The sequence below is a fragment of the Octopus sinensis genome, linkage group LG10, assembly GCF_006345805.1.
Source record: "Octopus sinensis linkage group LG10, ASM634580v1, whole genome shotgun sequence".
NCBI lineage: Eukaryota > Metazoa > Mollusca > Cephalopoda > Octopoda > Octopodidae > Octopus > Octopus sinensis.
In genome coordinates this window covers 54289607-54312448 of record NC_043006.1, presented here as the reverse complement: position 1 = coordinate 54312448, position 22842 = coordinate 54289607, and the positions used below count along the sequence as shown (strand labels likewise).

The window sequence follows — 22842 nt, the reverse complement described above, 5'->3', positions numbered from 1 at the left end:
ACACACACACATATATGTATATATGTATGTATGTATGTGTGTGTATATGTTTGTGTTTGTCCCTCCAACATCACTACACAACTGATGCTGGTGTGTTTACATCCCCGTAACTTAGCAGTTTGGCAAAAGAGACTGATAGAATAAGTAGTAGGCTTCCAAAGAATAAGTCCTGGGGTCGATTTGCTCAACTAAAGGCGGTGCTCCAGCATGGGCGTCAAATGACTGAAACAAGTAAAAGAGTAAGAGTAATGAGTATATAGAATCTACAACTAGCATATTATGTCAAATATATATGTTTATAAGTGAGTGCACACACACACACACATTCTTTTATTGTTTTACTTGTTTTAGTCATTTGGCTGTGGCCATGCTGGAGCACTGCCTTTTAGTAAAAGAAATCAACCCTTGGACTTATTCTCTGTAAGCATGGTACTCATTCTATGAGTCTCTTGTGCCAAACTGCTAATTTGCAGGGATATAAACACACCAACATTGGTTAAATGATGGTGGTTGGTACAAACAGATACAAACACACACACATAAATACATACATACATATATATATATATATATATATATATATATATATATATATATATATGGGCTTCTTTCAATATATAAATTCTTTTCTTTTACTAGTCTCAGTCATTTGACTGCAGCTATGCTGGAGCACTGCCTTCAGTTGAGCAAATCAACTAAAGGCCACTTTTTGCTGAACCGCTAAGTTATGGGGAGGTAAACACACTACCATCAGTGGTCAAACGATGTTGGGGTAACAAACACAGACACACACATACATATATATATATATACATATATACAACAGGCTTCTTTCAGGTTCCGTCTGCCAAATCCACTCACATGGCTTTCGTTGGCCCAAGGCTATAGTAGAAGACACTTGGCCAAGATGCCATGTAGTGGGACTGAACCTGGAACCATGTGTATTTTGAGTGAAATTAGAACACAGAAACTAAAATGGATGTGTGTGTGAGAGAGAGGGAGAGAGGGGAGTTACATTCCCTGTTACCACACAGCCACATTCTTTTATTTGTTTCAGTCATTTGATTGTGGTCATGCTGGAGCACCGCCTTTAGTCAAACAAATCGACACCAGGACTTATTCTTTGTGAGCCTAGCACTTATCCTATCAGTCTCTTTTCCTGAACCGCAAAGTTACGGGAACGTAAACACACCAACAGCGATCATCAAGCGATGATGGACGAGACAAACACAGACACACAAACATATATACATACACTTACATATATATATATATGACGGGCTTCTTTCAGTTTCCGTCTACTAAATCCACTCACAAGGCTTTGGTCAGCCTGAGGCAATATTAGAAGACTCTTGCCACACAACAGGACTGAACCTGGAATCATGTGGATGGATATATATATATATCATCATCATCGATTAACATTTGTTTTCCATGCTGGCATGGGTTGGACGGTTTGACTGAGGTTTGGAGAGCCAGCAGCTGCACCAGGCTCCAATCTGACCTGCAATGTTTCTACAGCTGGATGCCCTTCCTAACGCCAACCACTCCGAGAGTGTAGTGGGTGCTCTTTACATGCCACCAGCACAGGGGCCAGTCAGGCGGGCCTGGCATAAATCACGTTCAGATGGTGCTTTTTACGTGCCACCCGCACGGGGGGCAGTCAGGAGGTACAGGTATCAGCCACATTCGGATAGTGCTTTTTATGTGCCACTGGCACAGGAGCCATTTAGGGCATACTGGCATCGGCTACATTTGGACGGTACTTTTTATGTGCTACTAGATTGGGAAGCAGTCAGGAGGCACTGGCCACAGCTACAATTTTGGTTTTATTTGACTCAACAGGTCTTCTCAAGCATATCATATCACCCGACGCATCGGGGGTACTTATAACTGCGCTGGACATGCATGGCTGTGAACTCACTTGAGTTGCTGGGTCTTCTTCATCATCATCATCATCATCATGTTTAACGTCCGTTTTTCGTGCTAGCATGGGTTCGACGGTTCGACCGGGGTCTAGGAAGCCAGGAGGCTGCACCAGGCTCCAGTCTGATCTGGCAGTGTTTCTACAGCTGGATGCCCTTCCTAATGCCAACCACTCCATGAGTGTAGTGGATGCTTTTTACATGCCACCGGCACAGGTGCCAGGGGAGGCTGGCAGCGGCCATGATCGGTGGTGCTTTTTACGTGCCACCGGCATGTGGTGCTTCTCAACTGCATAGTTCTGGGTTTACTCCCTCTGCATGGTACCTTGGGAAAGTGTCATGTGTGTGTGTTTGTCTTCCACTGCTTGACAACCACTGTTGGTGTTTTTATCTCCCTGTAACTTAATAGTTCAGTAAAAGAGTTCAATAAAATAAATACTAGGCTTTAAAAAACAAAGTCCTGGGGTTGACTAGTTCGACTAAAACCCTTCAAAGTAGTGCCCCAACATGGCCATCATCAAATGACTGAAACAAGTAAAATATGTATATGTGTGCATGTGTGTGTGAGGTTTCTTGCCATAGAAAACCAGCCTCAACAAATACTGTCTAACCCATACAAGCATGGAAAAGTAGACAGTAAATGGATGATGATGATGATGATGACCAAAGCCCCAACAAAGCTTCTGTCCTCATCCCAACTGTGCTGCACAACTCAAATATCAACACTAGATATTATCTCAGTCTTTCTTCCTCTTCAGGAAATTTTGAAATCCCCTCCCTGTCCCATATTTCCCATATAGGTCATCAACCTGCAGATGTTAAGGTTGTAAATCAACTTCAACAACCCCCTGCCGACCAGGACCAGTCTCAGAAGGCCTGCAATATGTCAAGGGCACAGACACTTTCCTTCCATTAAAGAAAACATCACACACAGAATGCATGAGTTAGCCTCTACATGGTCACTCAGACTGCTAGAAGGAGCAGTCAAATGCTCCTCAAATCAAACTCCACCTTTAGAAACAAGAAAGAAATCATTGATTATATTTAATCATGTCTGAGCAACAACATCACTCAACAAACTGCTGTAAATAACAATACATATTAAAAATAACATAGATTCTTCTGTTCCACCAACAATTCCAACATGGAAGCCTCTATATGGCTACTTTGTCTACTAGAAATAGCAACCAAATCATTTCAAATCACATCTTACTGTCTTTAAAAAGAGGACACAATCCAACTGTACATCATTTTAATTGGATATCTTCTACTCTAGCTTTAGACTGACCGATGTATTTTGAGTGAAATTAGAACACAGAAACTAAAATGGATGTGTGTGTGTGTGTGTGTGTGAGAGAGAGAGAGAGAGAGAGCGAGAGGGGGAGAGAGGGGAGTTACATTCCCTGTTAATAAATTCATATGCAAACTGCACTTTAGATGTGTGAACTGAGAAATCCCTTACTTGCAAAATAGATAAGGGTTAGCAACAGGAAGGGCATGAAGCTGTAAAAACAAAAAGCATTCGGGTGCTATTTCTAACAGGTTTACTTATCTTATAGTGGATCCCTTGTTGGTTCATTTCTTGTTTGCTATGGTGTAGCAAATTCTATGGCATACATGTAGTTGACGAAATGACAAGGTGCAACCCACAGACCTATCTTCCTGTCAATCTGGGAACGAAACTGCACAATGCAACATGCAGTGATGAATTATATGGAATATAGTGTGACAATCTGGAACACATACACTTTCGGCTGTGAAACACCCATACATTCTGGTAGTGGGTACAGTGGAAGCAAGAAAGGTGAATTTGGATGAGCCAGACTATTACTGGACTTACTATGCATCTCATGTTTAGGGTGTAATCATCATTTTAACATCCATTTTGTCATACTTGTATAAGTCAGTTAGAATTTTTTGTTTTTTTTTGTTGAGATGCAGTTTTTCTACAGTTGGACATTTTTCCTGCTGCTAATCCTCACCTGCTCCCAAGCATGGTAATATTATTTCCCCAAGGGCTGATGTGTTTTTTAAGGAAGACTGGAAAGGAACGTCACATATATGATAGAGGTGTTCATTTACAACCATCATGTGATGTCAAGAGAAAGGTACACACACACACACACATTTAGCCAACACATGCCAACATGGACATTAAAAGATGATGATGATATATATGTATATATCATCATCATCATCATCATCATTGTTTAACGTCCACTTTCCATGTTGTCTGAGTTGAATAGGAGAGACAGTGTTTTTAGTGATATTTGTACGTGTATGAAACATTTTATTTATACATGACAGGGAATAGGAAAACCATGACAAAATTTTGGCCTAACCTAGTATTTGAAGATTTAGCTGCAGTATTTTGTAGGTCAAGAATAGTAATTGAAGAAAATTTCGCTGCAATGTCTTGCAGGATAAGACTTCCTCATTTTTTGTTAAATTAACCTGAAGAAGAAAGCAGTGTTCACAGTTCTCGTTAGCTCTCCAAGACCAGTGAGGTCAATATAGTTATACTGTTTAGCTTCAATGATGCTTGATGAGAGGAATGGGGTTACAGAAGGAGTTATATAGAAGAAAAAAATGGATTAGGTTGATGCTTTGTCCTATTTCATGGAATTAAGTGGATAAGGGACAACTCATACCCTGGAGAGTCTGCTAGCCTCCTGCAGGTGATATTCCCCAAACAGATGATACACTACAGTTTGATGGTGGTAATGGCAGCAGTGTTGAGATTAACTGTTGAAAGCAGAATAAAACAATTCTTAAAGGTAACTTATATATTATTTTAGTATAGTAATGAATATATTCACAGTACCCCATAGGTGTAACAAGTACTCATTTGAATTTTGGTCTTTCCAGTCCCATACAGTAAAATTATATATTTGTTGTTGTTATTCTATATACAGAAAACATTAAAGACATCTGTTGTGTCTGGGGAGAGTCATTTTCTTTTTGTGCCTTATAATGAAACACACTCATTGGTAAATTTCCATTATAAGACACAAAAAGAAAATTATTCTCCCCAGACACAACAGAATATGCTTCAACACACAAACTCATATAAAGAATCTTGCAAACCAAATCCCAAAACGAAATATTAGACATCATCAGTCACCATTGCTTTAACCCTTTAACACTGAAACCAGCCACATTCAGCCCAAATATTCTACTTAATTTATGTTCAAACCAGCTAGATCCAGCCTCTCACACTTACCCTACATTATTCTGAAATAAACAATCAAATCATTGAAATATTTTAGCCACAAAATAATGCATGATTAATTCAAAGCAATGTGATTAAACATTATATTTGGCAGACTTATCTGAATGCTAAAGGGTTAATGTTACCTTTTCCATTCTTGCATAGGTCAGACAAAGTTTATAGAGACAAACTTTCTTCAATCACATGTCATTCCTGTTGCCATTACTTGAAGGCTGGTGACCGGTAATATTCCTCCTTGTTCTCAAACATGTTCTCACAGGATAATAGAACCCAGTGACACTCATTTACAACTATCATGCAATATCGAGAGAGAGAGACACACACACACCACACACACACACATGATTGGCTTCTTTCAGTTTCTGTTTACTAAATCCACTCAAAAGGATTTGGTTGGCCTGGAGCTATGGTAGAAGACACTTGCCCAAGGTAACAAGCAGTGGGACTGGACCTGAAACCATGTGGTGGAGAGCAAACATCTCAACCACACAGCCAAGCCTGCATATATAAACAAAAACAATAATAAAAGTAGAGTATGTGCTCACTTTCTCTCTCTCTCTCACACACATACCCACAGATGTGTATCCATAGCAAACAGACTCAAACAGACGCATTGTGACACTGTGTAACATGGTTGGTTCATTTGAACTGTAGGTGCACTGCATCCAACACAGTTTCCAGCTTCTCTTTGCTCAATTTCATTCACAAGGCTTAGTCTTAGTAAAATGGCATGTAACCACCTTACATATAAATATGTATTCTTTGATTCTTTTACTCATTTCAGCAATTGGACTGTGGCCATACTGCAGCACTACTTTGAATAATTTGGTTGATCAGTTTAAGTCTTAGTTTTTTTATTGCTTTCAAAAGAATAAGAAACATCTAGCTTGCAAATAATATTTGTCTACCAAATTCACTCATAAAGCATTGGTTAACCCAGGGCCATTGTAGAAGACATCCAAAGAGCCAAACAATGGGACTGAACCTGAAATCATGTAGCTGCAAAGACAACTTCTTAACCACACAGCCATAAATAAATAAATGTGTGTGTGTGTGTGTGTGTGTGTGTAAGTGTAGCGTATGTGTGCACATAGCTACAAACCTACGCATGAATCTATGCAAATATAAATGTCTATATATGTATATGTTCTTTAATTAAGTTGGAACTATTTGTTAGAAGCGTTTTCATATATATATATATATAATATATATATATATATTTATATACCTGTATGGAATGATCGTCTGCAAGAATTAAACTTCTTATATATTTTAACAACTTGTCTCCTCCATTTTTAACTTAATTGATGAGTTTTATGGGACTTCATTCCATAAATTCACCATATATTATATACAAGTACTACTTCCATATCTTTGTAAATTTACACCTGTAAACTCCCAGAAAAGTATGAAGAATCAATATTAGAAATCTTTTTTTGGAAACCGCCAAATTAAAAGACAAATCCACATTCAATCTTTATACACCTATATATATATATATATATATATATATATATACACACATATATATATATATACACATATATATATTTAAATACAAACACACTCATGAGCCTGGGTACATACACACATAAAACCATACACACACAGGGTAACCTATACAAACAAACACCCACACATGAACAGTATTCACCCATGGCTTGCATGCAATTCATCAACAAAACTTATCAGAAGTCATTTGTAATTCATTTGAAATAGTAATTATATATTTTTACTGATTAGAGTAGTAAAGAGGGAAAAAAACCTCACACCACCACCACCACCACCACTATCATTACCATCTCCACCACCCTGTTGCTCAATTCATCCTGGGCCAAATGGTTCTAACAGTTGTAGGTGTAGCTGGATTGAGAGTATAATAAAATCATACAATTAACATTCCACACATAGCTTCTGTTAATGACATAGCAGTCTTTTACTATTGACAAACGGACAGACGTCAATGAGGTTGGCAGAGAGAAGGGTAAGGGGCTGTAACTGATATAATGAATAAAAAACATTAACCTTTCCCACAACTGGCCTTCCTGCAGGGGACCAAGGTTCAACTTTTGGCATGGGAAACCAAACCACACTGGCACAGCAGACTGGCATGAAGTGTTAAAATAATATCATTATCCTCATTGTTTTAATGTTCACTTTTCCATGCTTGCATGGGTCAGACAGAATTTGGTGAGGCAGATTTTTGGCAGTCTGACTGATACCCTTCCTGTTGCCAATCCTCAAATATTTCCAGGTATATTAATAGTTCCCCTGTACTTAATAAGACACATCAAGCTAAGTAAAATCACTGTCTTCCACATATACAGGCTTGTCCTTCAGGTGCTGGTGTCATCCAAACAAGAACCAGTGCCAGTACTGTTTTAATACACCCAAGCCAGTGGCATGTAAAAAGAACCCAGCAGAATCTGAAAAAGGTGATAAGTTGGCAGAAATGTTAGCACACCAGACAAATTGCTCAGCAGCATATTGTCTGTCTTTACGCTCTGAGTTCAAATTCTGCCGAAGTCGACTTTGCCTTTCATCCTTCCGGGGTCGATAAATTAAGTACCAGTTATGCACTGGGGTCGATGTAATCGACTTAATCTCATTGTCTGTCCTTGTTTGTCCTCTCTATGTTTAGCCCCTTGTGGGCAATAAAGAAATAAGAATCTGTTAAGTGGTTGGCATTAGGAAGGGCATCAAGCCATAGGAACCATGCCACAACAGACTGTTGGAATCTGGACAGCTCCATGTTAAATAGTCTAACCCATGCCAGCATGGAAAGAGGATGCTAAACAATGATGAAAAAATGAATGACATTACTTTGTATAACAGACACACCTGTTTATAGCTATCACAGAATATCAGGGTAAGGAAACAGTAACACATACACACACACACTAATGGGCTTGTTTTTTATTCAGTTATGATAAAAACAATTTTGATGGGTTACTCTATACTTTTGTAAAGTACAAAATTATTATTCTTATACAAAAATGTTGACAGTAACCTTAAAGTTTTGACCAGCTAAGCCATGTTAACAGGCTTCTTTCAGTGTCTCCCTAGCAAAGTTACTCAAAATGCATTGTTTAGCCTGAAGTGGGATTTCTTCTGATTCCTTATATACATTCTGTGTTCAAATTTTGCCACAGTCAGCTTTGCTTTTCATCCATTTGTGGGGTGGGTGGGAGTAAAATAAAGTACCCATCAATATTGGAATCAATGTAGTTGACTGAAAAATTGTTGACCTTGTGCCGAAATGTGAAATCATTATTAGAACTAGATGTGGTTACTATCATCATCATTACATCTGAACAAGGAAATTGCTAACAATTATCTTCTAATCTACAGAACTGCCACTTTCTGAACATCATCATCATCATCATAACTAGGAGAGAACTAGAGTTGGAAGCATCATCATATCAACAATTCTAATAAAGTCCAATTCATCATCATCATCACTATCATGATTGTTTAACATCTGTTTTCCATATTGACACGGGTTGGATAGTTTGACAGGAGGTGGCCATCTGGAAGGCTGCACCAGGCTCCAGTCATCTGTTTTAGCATGGTTTCTATAACTGGATGCCCTTTCTGTTGCCAACCAAGTTACAGAGTGTACTAGGTGCCTTTTATGTGGTGTTAGCACATGCTGATGCATACTTACCAAAACTCATTGTTATTGTTCTTTAACCTGAGGTTAGTGCTTATCAAGTTGACTTATTATCACAGACTTTCAAGCTAATCCCTGTCATCACTTTCCCTTTGAAAACCCAAACTATCATCATCATCTACCAACTCATCACAATGATTCTTACTGTCCTTTCTCACATGATAGGGTTTTTTTTTTTTTCCAACAACGAATGTGCAGTGCCCTGAACATTTTCACAGTCCCCTAGATAGGAGGGAGGAAAATATTTCCAGGCTTGAAAGCTGGTTTGAATGTTTACAGACTAGATTCTGCTATGGGTGACACTCTTAAGTCTACCACACCCACATTGTTAAAAATATTATATTTCAAACACACATGGTTCTCCTAGTGGTTGCAAGGGAGAAAATCATTTCTTTATAACATTTGGTGGGATTACAAATTTAAGTCTGAAATTAAAGAATTATAAAGAAAAAGCTGCATAGAATTCACATATTTGTTTATTTTTGTTTATTATACTTGTTATGTAGTTCTATGATTTATCAACCAGGCAGAATATACAGCAGCAGAAGTTGGCTCCATCCAATGGTAGCCTGCATTAGCATAGAAAAAAACCCATTTAATCATAAGTAATTTATATATTTGTATTTTTGTTTCTTTTTTTAATGTTAATTTTTATTTTCTAAACATTCTGTAAAGAAACTAAAGACATATTTAGAATTTGGAGCTAATACACACAGAAGTTGATTAAATTAACTTTATATATATATATATATATATATATATATATATATACACACACACACATACACAGAGATATATGATCCATTGCATAAACTGTGTGTGTAGAAACCTGTTGAATTAATTAATCTCTCAGCTTTGTTATTCTTTACTTCATGAGGGCCTCAAAGAGCAATGGGTTCTGTTTAAGCTCTTTAGAAGTAAATATGTAAATATTAGCAATCAGTGTAAGTGTTTGTAATTGGAAAAGAAACTTTACCAGAGACCACAACAATGAAGTGTTATGACTTCAGGCAAAAAAAACAAAAAAGTACAATAGCCTTCCCCTACAAGTAAAATAATCTTTCTTCCTGAAAAATAGCTAAACATTTTGCACTTAAGAGGGTAGATTGTATAACACTGGGGTTGTATTATATTCAATGTATTGAAGGCTGAGAGACAATTCAGACAGGATTGAAATAAGATTAACTTTTATGTTTGTATGTGTTTAACAATCTATTTATTAAATAGATAAAACATGCTTATATTTAAACAAACCACTATGGTAGAAATAAAGGGTATATGAAAGGGTACTGGCTGCTCAAACTGTTATCTTATTTCATATATGAAAGACAACAGTTTGAACAGCCTTTTGGGCAACACATTTGATGTTGTGTTGAAGATAACAGTCTGAGCAACTATTTGAATAACACATTGATGTATTGCTTAACCCTTTAGTATTTAAACCGGCCATATCCGGCCAAAATATTTAATCTGTTTTATGTTCAAACTGACCAGATCCAGGCTCTCACACCTACCCTACAATGCTATTATGCATTAAATAATTGCACCATCAAGATCTTGAAGATATGAGATAATGTATGATTAATTCAAATCAATGTGAATCAATAAGCATTACGTTTAGAATAATCTGAACACCAAAGGGTTAAATGTAAATGAGCATCTCCTATTTCTTACTAGACTGTCAGCATTATCACCATATAAAGTCCACTTTTCCACACTTGCATACATCAGACAAAATTTGTTGAGGCAAATTTTCTAAGGCCAAATGGTCTTCCTGTTGTCAACCCTCATTTGTTTACAAGGATGGATATATTTCTCCATGGTCAGACATGTTTTTCATGGAAGACTGTAAATGAACAACATTACTTGTATGATGATGATGATGCTTGTTTGTACACATCACATGATGTCAAGACATGGGTATGCACAAACACACATGCATAAAATTGGACAGGCAGTGAAATTTTATGGATTATGTAGAAAGCAAGGATTTTCACTGACAAATTTGTTTATCCAAATTTGACTCCTTTAAGAGTGCTTAAAACATATTTGCCTGGATTTTTAATCCCTTTTCTTTCGATATATACATATATATATAGGCATGGCTGTGTGGTAAGACGTTTGCTTCCCCACCATGTGGTTGCAGGTTCAGTCCCACAGTGTGGTATCTTGGGCAAGTGTCTTCTACTATAGTCTCAGGCCAACCAAAGCCTTGTGCGTGAATTTAGTAGATGGAAACTGAAAGAAGCCCATCATATATACATATATATTTATGTGAGTGTGTGGGTCTTTGTGTCTGTGTTTGTCTCCACATCATTGCTTGATAAGAAGAAATCCTGGGGTTAATTTCTCCAATTAAAAAAAACCCTTTTAAGGTGGTGCTCCAGCATGGTTGCAGTCAAATGACTGAAACAAGTAAAAGAATAAAATAAAAAATATTTTTATCATGATGTTTTAAGTGGTGGGTTGTAGCTCCATTTTTCCTGTATAACTTTTGCCTATCATTTTTGAAACTTGAATAAATTTTAACTCTTATGGCGATGGAGTGCCAAACAGAAATAAAAAATGAACATTTTTGACACTTGTTTCTCTTTGCTTTCAGTCAAAGTTCTAAAGCTCCTAGAGCCTCCCAAGATATTTGTTCTGTGTATGATGAAGGCACTACTACTAAAATAGTAGTATTGAAATGCTTCAAGAAAGGAAAGTTTGGCCTCACATACTCTGCATTTCAACCAACCTGTTCAGTTCAATGAGAAACAACTGAATGAGCTCATCCACACAGATCTGTGCCAATCCACAAGAGAACTGACCCAGCAAATAGGAAGCTTTCATGCTACTAATACCTATCGAATTCATTTGATAGGTTAAAGACCAAAAACTCAGTGCATGGGTTGCCACATGCTCTGAACAAAAGAGACAAACTCCAACAATCCTTTATTAGCACTGGTTTGCTCACTTGACACCAAGCTATTCATGGTAAAACAGGAATTCCTTTACCTCTCTGTCACCAGCAATGGAAAACAGTGTCTTTGTACCAGTATGAAGCAGATAAAAGAGTGACCAAAGTCCTAACATGCAAGCAACACCTCAAGCCAAGTCAGAGCTGCATGCAAAACACAATGCAGTCAAATATCCATTAAAACAGTGGTCCTATATGGCCCTGAGGATCCATATAAGATTTTTGGGGATCCAAACAACAAAACAGTAAATTGGAGATCTACAATAGTATTTTAAGGGCCCCTGAAAAAAATTTTGAGTTTGATATATGTATTGGTATGTATTGCAAGAGACAGATAAGTTTCTTTCTTTAATGTTTACATAGTTCAACTTACAAGGGTTGAAAAACAAAATTGGATGGCTATGGGAACCTACCAGAATAAAATAGTAATCAAAGGAGTCTATAGATAAAAAAAAATGGTTGATAACCCCTGCACTAAAGTCCTTTTTCCCATTCATCCCTTCTTAATGTCTCTCATCTTGACTCTCTCATATATATATATATTTATATATATATATAAAGTTAATCCAAACATGAAAACACAAAGAGAAAATATATATATGAATGTGCGTGGGCTCCTGGTCATATGAAACTTCCAAATGGCCAGAGCTGCAATGAGAGGCAGAAATAAGGCATTGCTGTTTTAGCTCTTCCAGGTCTGTCATGATCAAGGAACTTATCAAAAGTATTTCAGCCATGACAATCACATTTATGTTTCAGGGATCCTGTAGGGGTAGATATAAAGTGGTGGGGTGGCAGCAAGAAGGATGGGAGAGAGAGAGAGAATGGCAAATAATGATAGAAGCAAGGTGTGATGTGTGTGTGTGTGTGTGTGTAGAAAGAGAGAAGGAGAGAGGAAGGATAAGATAAAGGGAGGAGAGTGGGGAAGGGAGAAGCTGGCATGGAATGAGTCAGAGAACAGGAACTAACATGCAAATGATTATTATAAGCAAGTAAATAAAGATGAAAACAAACATGTTGTCCCCCCCCCCATCACCACCAGTTACCCAGCTAACATTTAACCCAGAAAAAATAACAAACTAAAATAAATAAATAAAAATTTTAAAAGGCATAAGGGAGGAGGAGGAGATATTTTTCTGAATGAACACTCCTTTTATTTCTCAATGGCATAACCAGATGATGTGTGTGTGTGTGTGTGTGTGAGAGAGAGAGAAAGAGAGAGAGAAGGGAAAGAAAAAGAAGGGAAAAAGGGGAGGGGGGAAACACCACTAATTTCAGACACATGTTGAGTAGCAATTAATAACTGTACTTTAACAAATATAAACCACTACCACCAACACTGATACCACAACCATTACTATTGCTAATCACACTGAAAACTCTTCTGATGAAAGAATGAAAGAACAACAATAACAAATTATAATGAAGTTAATTATACAAAATAATTTTTGCAAGAATTATAAAAGAAGAGCTAAATTACCCCATATCACACCCACTCAGTCACCTGCCCCATCTGCCATTCTACTATTGCCTTCTGTGTGTTTGTAAGGACACACAGACACAAGTAAAATAAACAAATAAATAAATAAATAAATAGACCTTTGCCTTCAATTCCAAATGATCAAGGAAAAAAAGTACAAAGCAATAATTTCACAAATTATGATTATTATTATTATTATCATTGTTGTTGTTGTAATTGTTAATAATAATATCGAGTAGAAAGGTAATTATGGCTAAAACATTTGTAAAATTACTTAGCAATAATAATAACATATATACATCACTGTTTATGAGTGTGTGTGTTTATTCAAGTGCCCCAACCCCATCTCCATTCCGCCTTCGTTTATGTTACTATGCTGAAAATGTACATAGGGCCATGCCTTGCCCCATGAAACTACAGAACACAGGACTGTGAAAACCTTCTCTGGGTCAAAAATATGAAAGGTGCTGTTGTTTGTTCTATGTCAAGTATATTCTCTTGAAGCTGTCACAACTGTTTGTTATGTTCTCATCCCTCAAGTCAAATCTAAACTCCATTCAACATCTCTTTGCACTCCTCACCCCTCACACACACACACAGAGTACAACAATGCCTTGATGTTGAAAGGACTATGACACCTCATCATCTGTGAGAGAGCATCTGTATGGTCAATCAGCCTGCTAGAAATAGTAGCCAAATTTCCTTCAAACCAAACTCACATTGAATAATGCAGTCCAATGTGCACTTTTTCCTTGGAAGAAAAATTAAACAGGAAGGGCATGGCTGGAATAGCTTTGGTCTACTTAACAGTTTAGCATTCATATTTATTCACATTGTTTCATAGCTTTAAGATTCAATAATGTGACCTTTAATTTTTAGAATGATATTGCAAGATAGGTGTGAGAGGCTGGATCTGGCCAGTTTGAACATAAAACAGGTGGAATATTTTGGCTAGATACAGCCCAGTTTAAATGCTAAAGGGTTAAATAGGGTTGGCTTGGAGGCCAAAAACAATAACAACCATTTTCTTCACTTTTGTTACGTAACTTCTAAGTTTTATCAACAATGGGTAGGTGCAGGTTGGAAGAATGGATAAGGTATGGAAATGTTAACCGCTGGAATCATTTCATCTGCAGCAAAACACTCCATTTTATAAAATAATTATTAGTAGGCGCAGGAGTGGCTGTGCGGTAAGTAGCTTGCTTACCAACCACACGGTTCCGGGTTCAGTCCCACTGCGTGGCACCTTGGGAAAGTGTCTTGTACTATAGCCTCGGGCCAACCAAAGCATTGTGAGTGGATTTGATAGACGGAAACTGAAAGAAGCCTGTCATATATATATATATATATATATATATATATATAATAATGAAGGGTGAAATTAATTAATTTGGAAAAATTATCAATTACACCAAGTAGTCTTCGGCATGTAAAACTTGATTTCCTTAAAACTTGATTTCGAAACGTACGTCCGTGGATAACTAAAAAAATGTATGATAGATTGCAGTCAATTCATTCTCTCTTACCTGTTTGTGCCTTCCAAATGCTGTTTTTACTGAGATCTCCCTTTTTAGTAGAAGAAATAGCTATAACCCTTTGACTGCTATTTCTAAATTCGGTATGTGGTAAGGCAACTCGTTGCTAAACCCTTATTGCTTAGTATTACTTAAATTTCCTCGAATGAGGCTTTTACATGCCGAAGACTACTTGGTGTAATTGATAATTTTTCCAAATTAATTAATTTCACCCTTCATTATTACGGATAACCATATTTTATCTCAGTGATGACCACAGCATCTTGTTTTGGCTACACGCGGGTGGGAAGGGGCTGTTGACACAATCGTTTCATTCACAAATTGAATTCGGTGATACCAGTTGCGGGTTCTAGCTCGCTCTGATACTGAGTGGAGTTGGTGCCTTCTGGTATCTCAAAATTCAATATATAATCATTTATGATTAGTATTCTACGCTGAAGAGAAAAGAAGTTTCGGTAAGATAGAATTATTTATTATTTAATATTTAATATTTAATTCGTATGCTTTCCTTAAAATTGATTTCGAAACGTACGTCCGTGGATAACTAAAAAAATGTATGATAGATTGCAGTCAATTCATTCTCTCTTACCTGTTTGTGCCTTCCAAATGCTGTTTTTACTGAGATCTCCCTTTTTAGTAGAAGAAATAGCTATAACCCTTTGACTGCTATTTCTAAATTCGGTATGTGGTAAGGCAACTCGTTGCTAAACCCTTATTGCTTAGTATATATATATATATATATATATGTCATATATATATATATATGTGTGTCTGTGTGTGTGTGTGTTTGTCCCCCCAACATCGCCTGACAACCGATGCTGGTATGTCTACGTCCCTGTTACTTAGCGGTTCGGCAAAAGAGACCGATAGAATAAGTACTAAGCTTACAAAGAATAAGTCCTGGGGTCGATTTGCTTGACTAAAAGGCAGCGCTCCAGCATGGCCGCAGTCAAATGACTGAAACAAGTAAAAAGAGTAAAGAGTAAAGAGTATAGGCACAGGCATGGCTGTGCGGTAAGGAGTTTGCTTCCCAACCACTTTGTTCCATGGCACCTTGAGTAAGTGTCTCCTACTATAGCCCTGGGCTGACCAAAGCATTGTGAGTGGATTTTGTAAATGGAAATTGAAAGAAGATCTTTGTGTATATTTGTGTGTGTGTGCGTGTGTGTCTTTGTGCCTGTATTTGTCCCCCCATTACTGCTTGACAACCAGTGTTGGTGTGTTTATGTCCCTGTAACATAGTGGTTCAGCATAAGAGACTAATAGAATAAGTACTAGGCTTCAAAAATAAGTCCTGGAATCGATTTGCTTGACTAAAATCCTTCAAGGCAGTGCTTCAGCATGGCTGAAACAAGTAAAAGAATAACAGAAACAGTATTAGTACCAAAAAGTAATATTTATCCCCACTTAAAAGTGGACGCTATGTTATAGCACAAAATACTACAATAGTTACCATAAGAGAAACTCTCATATCAGCTTAAGAGTGTTTATATGCACCAAAACCCAATATGAGAGTTACTCTCACAGTAACTACCACAGTATTATGTATTCTAACACAACATATTGCTTCATTTTATATTTTCTCAGTTCACCTAGATGTCAAGAATATTACTTACTTTTCATCCATTCAGTGTGAACAAAAATTGTACCAATGTGGTGGATTGGAGCAATTCTTAGCTGATGAGCTGCCTTGTTGCATGTATTTCTTCAAATATTATCAATGGAACTTTTGTCAGAAGTTGCAACTGACAGAAAGAGTATCAGCAATTTGGAAAACTAATGGAAACATAGTTCTTTTGACTCAGTTGGAAGAACAAATAATGACTTTGAGGGCGCCACCATCATTTCTGTTATGAAAGTGGAGAAACCCTTCCTCTAATGACATCTTACTTACTATTTGTTGAAACGGCTTCTTGTTTCTTATCCCATAACACTAGGGAATCTGTTTCTCTTCCAATTACAGACACATAATATGTAATAAACAGGCTAACATACAGATAAATTCCAACTTTCACTATTTCTTCCCATATCATTGTTACATGTATTGTATACGCCTATATTTTCCTCCACCTTACTGGTTTATTGCCTAACACGAACCTGCACTCCATCAACAAATCTGGACGCTAGTTTGCAGTAGGTTGTCTTTTAAAGATGCCTCATTATATGAGTCCCTTACCTAACTCTTTACTTCTATGCTACACAACACATACCAGTGTTATGTGAATGTTGGCATGTGCTAAAGCATCCTTCAGCTTACATTTACACATACTCTTTTACTTATTTCAGTCATTTGACTGTGGCCATGCTGGAGCACCGCCTTTAGTCGAGCACATCGACCCCAGGACTTATTCTTTGTAAGCCTAGTACTTATTCTATTGGTCTCTTTTGCCGAACCACTAATTAACGGGTACGTAAACACACCAACCATCGGTTGTCAAGCGATGTTGGGGACACACACACAAACACATATGCATACACACACACACACACATACATATATATATATATTTATTTACATATATAAAATGGGCTTCTTTCAGTTTTCGTCTACCAAATCCACTCACAAGGCTTTGGTCAGCCCAAGGCACTTGCCCAAGGTGCCACGCAGTGGGAATGAACCCAGAACCATGAGGTTGGTAAGTAATGCTACTTACCACATGTGTAAAATCAGTTCACCCTTTCAATTTGTAAAGTGGATGTTGCACAGGTATCAATGATAACTACCTGTTATATTTTTTACCCTTTTGACACCAACTCACTTGAGATTGTTCTTGATCCTTCCATACAAACATCCTGTTTAAAGTGATCTAAATTAAAACTTTTCATCAAAATCATGCTATGTTCCAAACATTAGCTAAATAATGACAGTTATTTCATTAAAATTCTTCATTATTTGCAAAACCAATATCAACAAAGGCAGTGTATTTTAACAGAAATAAGCTAACAAAAGAGTGAATATCATCCTCAGACGGAATTGATGTGTCACATTGTGTGACAAAGCTGGCCCTGTGAATTACAGATACTCCCAATTCAATAGGTTTCCATATAGCTTTCATGCATCCAATTTCACTCATGAGATTCAGGTTGGTCTGAGGTTGTGGCAGAAGGTACTTCCTCAAGATACCATGCAACACAATGAAATCTGAAATCTCATGATTCTAAAGCAACTGTGTTAACCATTCGTCCACAACTGAACTCAAAATGTATATGCATAGATAACACATACAGAAGAACAAATGTGTGATCAACATATTGGAAGGTGACATGCTTTAGTTCTTGGAACTTGTAATATATTAGAAATGTAGTGTGAGATACAGGAGCAGATATTCAAAACATGATAAAACGCACACAGAAGTTCATAGAAAGAATAAGTATATTAAATTAACTGATTTATATGTGGCGTGAAAATATTTTGAACACTTTCCCTTCTTTGGAGAGTGAGAGAACAGATATTGAAACCTATCAGTTGTCACTATGAAGAGGATGTTAGAATAGCAAGATTTATAATAATCGAACAAATTTGACTCTAAAGGCCGGTAAATCAGATCTCAACTGGTTAGAAATGACTTCATTTCTTTTTCTTTTTCCCCCCATTTTTGTATGTGATTTGATTTTAAAAATTGATTGGATGTGCATGTGAAAAGTGGAATATTAATAGACTTATAGATACACTTGACTTGTAATGACAAGTTAGGAAGACAACATTTTAATATGCTACAGTTGCAGATATTTTGGGTGTTTGACAGTCACCTTATAAGATTTCTCGAGAAGATATCTAGAAAAAAAGAAGGCTGAAAGTAGTAGGTGAAAATGTTTATGTGTATATAAGTAATATATTGACAGGGTGGGGAGGTATAGATGTTGATGTTGCAAAAGCAAAGCTGACACACAGGGTGTGCATGTGTGTGTGTAAGAGGGTTGGAATTAGCAAAAACATATTCAGCAATCTTCCATCTATTTTGATATTTGATTTTCCACAAGATGAATTTTGTTGTCAGAATTTTCATATCTAATTTGGTGTTGTATGTGGTGTGAAACAGTGCCCCACCCCTGCAGGTGCATAGAAAAGCATCCACTGGTATTTCCTGTTCTTTAAGAATCTTTTGCTGTTGGTGCAGAAGTGATGTACCAGACTTGGGTCCACAGACACAGTTTCTAGTTACTAAAGAACCTCTTCATCCAATAAAGTATTCAGTTCCTTTTTTTCTAATGCAGACTTCCTCTTTGATATGCAAAACCAATGCCACAGTGACATTCAATGTCAGACTGTCAGACTGGCCAAGGAGCTAGAAAATGTAGTCTCCTCTTATTTCTTAAATATTTTTGTTACCACATTTCCTTTAAAATATGCTGCCTTTGTTTCAATTAATTTTGAAAATAAATGAAGAATTTACTAAGATAAATGTCATTATTCATCTGGTGTTTGGAACATAAATTAACATGAAATTTTAGTGGAAAGTTTTAATTTATATTACTTTAAAACAGGAAGTTTGCATCATAGGACCACAGGTGGTCTTTGAGAGGTTGGTATCAAAAGGATTAAAGCTACTTCTGTATCCCAAATTTCATCTCCCTGAAAGTAGCTATTTCAACAGAAGGGAATAAAAAATTACTGTCTTCTTTTTAAACCTTTCGTTACCAACCCGGCTGAAACCGGCTCTGGCTCTTTAGTACAGATGTCTTGTTTTCATAAGTTTTGAATTAAAATCTTCCACCAAACCTTGGTCACAATTTATGTTCCTAACACTAGCTAAATGATAACTAAGTTATTTTACCAAATTCTTTGTTATATTAAAAGTAATTGAAAGAAACACAGAGCATCTCAAAATAAATACAGTAATGAAAGGGTTAATGTTATTTGGTAGATTTTGAAAATAAGGGAAAGCAAATACCAAGACCTTTACAACCATTAATGTCCCTGACCTTCAGGATGTATCAGTATGGTCAATGCTTACCTTGAATTTCTATAAGTTGATGTTTAAATGGGTAGAAAGAGGCTACTAGAGAAATATATTAGAGGAGAAAGGGCCGCATTCATGACTACTTTCTCAGGGTTTCCAAGGTTGGTAGGAGGAGGTCTGGGATGAATGCTTGAGTGGATTCTGCTAAAGGAAAACATGGGCCATGTGAAAATATTAAACTGGGTAATGAATTAAGCCTCCTTCCCAAAGAAATGTTTGTGTGTTACATCTGTATCAGCTCAACTATGTGAGCAATATTTGCAATATAAAAGAGAGTTTGTTCATGTGAATAAGAGAGAGAGCACTTGTATGTGTGAGAGAGAGAGAGTTTGTATGTGAGATTTGTTTATATGAATAAGAGAGGGAGAGAGAGAGAGGGAGAGAGAGAAGCTAAGACAGAGGTTGTGTAGGTGCAAAAGTGTTTATATATGCAAGTGTGTGTTTATCTGTGTAAATGAAAGTTTGAAAATGCTTGTAATTGAGAGAGAGTGAGTATATATTAATGTGTAAGAAAGAGTTTGCTTGTGTGAGCAAGAGAGAGAGAGAGAGCATGTATGTGCATGTAAGAGAGGGTTAGTGTGTGCAACAGAGTTTATGTAAGCATGAGAGCATTTGTATGTGTAAGAGAGTGTTTGTGTGAATACATGTATATATTTTTGATGAAACTATTTTCTTCTTAATGAAATACTCAGCTGTTAAAAAGTTAAATAAACATTACTAAGTTTAACAAAAAAACTTGTGTTTTATATCACTGCTGATGTCAGCTGTGATCATAGAAACACAGTCACTGCCTAGATACACAGATAGATGAACATCAGAATGATGTACGATTGATACATAATGAAGAATTGACATAACTATTACAACTTCAAACACCCATCACCATCATTATCATTATTATTATAATTATTATTACTATTTTTATGGGGGTGGTATTGAAAATATGTGTAGATATCCCAATTTTGGAGGGAAGTCGTGACAAATCCTTAATCTTAGCGACAATCTCAAGGCGGGTAAATAATATGGGATGGAAGAGAGATAGCATTGATGGTATCTGGAAATATTTCTATGATTGAGTCATTGAGAAAATATTCTGACAACAAGTAGACTAGAGTTTCTGATGTGGTGTGCACTATGTTTTCACCAATGTCAATATAATAACAGTAATGGAATGACAGAGATATTACACAAAGGTATGAATGAGCTAACAAAGGAGTAAAGTTTGAACCTATGACCATATGATCAATAGTTCAGTGCCTTAACTTTATAGTTAGTATTTCTTGATAACTTAATAATTTGATTCTTGATAATTTAATTTTTAATAACAATGATCTTTGAATGTTGAGCCTCACAAAGGTGATGACAAGTGACCAAAACCTTGGTGATATGTTGTGCTTGAGAAGACTCATCAAACCAAGTGAAACTATAGTTGTGACCATTGCCAGTGTCATGTAAATGGCATCCATGAATCGCAGTCATGGCTGTTACCGGCGTCATGTAAATGGCACCTGTGCCAGTGGCAATGAAAAAGCACCCATTACACTCTCAGAGTGATTGGTATTAGGAAGGGTATCCAGCCATAGAAACCATGCCAAATCAGATTGAAACCTGGTGCAGCTCTCCAGCTTACCAATTCCAGCCAAACCATCTAACCCAAGCCAGCATGGAAAGTGAACATTAAATGATGATGATGCTGATGGTGATAAGTGTCAAAACCTGTAAAGTGGACAATGGATAATAAAACCTAAAGGTAAAAAAAATAAATGTACAAGGCTTGAAATATAAATTGTAAATATTTGTAAGGTTTTGAGATAAAAGTTATGTGAGTCTAATGTCTCTTTTGTGGTCCTGTAGCATTAAGTCAGTGATGTAAATTCTGGTTTAAAAGAAACCTTATAAACAAGGGACATTACTGGCAATAATGGGAGTATGAGATATTACTGGGTACAACAAAGAGGATTGTAGGATAGGGGGAAAACAACAAAGGGCTGCTCTAACAATACAAAGTGAACAACAATCATTTCCTCTTAGAAGTCAAGATAATGCCCCCCACCCCACCCTGAAATTTATTATTTTTTTAATTTCTCTCTCTCTCTCTCTCTTTTCTCTTGGCATTGAAGAGGTCAGAAATACCAGAAGTGCACTCAAACAATGCATTAATAATAACCTCATTACAGACATTTCTATAGGGCAGTGTGATCTAACACAGGAAGGCATTTTGAGAGAGAAGGGTGTGTAAATGCTAGCAACAAAGAACAGTAGTGGAATGTGTAAGCAGTATATGTCAGATCAGTGCGACCAACAAGCTTCTAAGCCATTATTAGTATTCGGTAGTTGTTGGCTATGAGAGTTTGTCAAGTCATTTATTTACTGTTTAGCCCTCTGGAGATATAATAACTAAGGAAGAAAATTGTCATCAAATGTCATTGTTATGCTTAAACATTTTGTACAGTATTATCCCACAATGGTAAATGGTTTAACAACTTAATGTTTCTCTCGTGATCAAATTATCTATGCTCCGGCTATTCACTGTCACTCACAGTTTAGTATGGATACACACCAAGAAGAGATAAACTTCAGAATTCAACATTACAATTGTAGTATACAACTTCCTTTTAAGTCCTTGTTTCTATCAAGAAAATCACAGCCAGTAAGTTTCAAAATAATCAAGAATTTGAAAGGGATTATGGATTTACTCTTTACTTGTTTCAATCATTTGACTGCGGCCATGCTGGAGCACCGCCTTTAATCGAGCAACTCGACCCGGGACTTATTCTTTTGTAAGCCCAGTACTTATTCTATCGGTCTCTTTTCCCGAACTGCTAAGTAACGGGGACATAAACACACCAGCATCGGTTGTCAAGCAATGCTAGGGGGACAAACACAGACAGACAAACACACACACGTATATATATATATATACATATATACGACGGGCTTCTTTCAGTTTCCGTCTACCAAATCCACTCACAAGGCTTTGGTCGGCCCGAGGCTATAGTAGAAGACACTTGCCCAAGGTGCCATGCAGTGGGACTGAACCCGGAACCATGTGGTTGGTAAACAAACTACTTACCACA

At 36.8% G+C, this 22842-nt stretch overlaps 1 protein-coding gene across 2 annotated transcripts in view; it reads right to left on the bottom strand.

The window, feature by feature from the left end:
* The window catches only part of LOC115216636 (tRNA dimethylallyltransferase), a 351240-nt gene that overhangs the window by 191201 nt on the left and 137197 nt on the right, over positions 1–22842 (bottom strand). Inside the window, exon 1 of one of the 2 annotated variants that reach the window (XM_036506693.1) lies at positions 14477–14503. The exons of the other annotated variant lie outside the window; for it this stretch is intronic. The gene's annotated coding sequence lies outside the window, so the exon portion shown is untranslated. Of the gene's footprint in view, positions 1–14476; positions 14504–22842 lie in introns of those variants that run through there. 2 annotated transcript variants of the gene reach the window in all.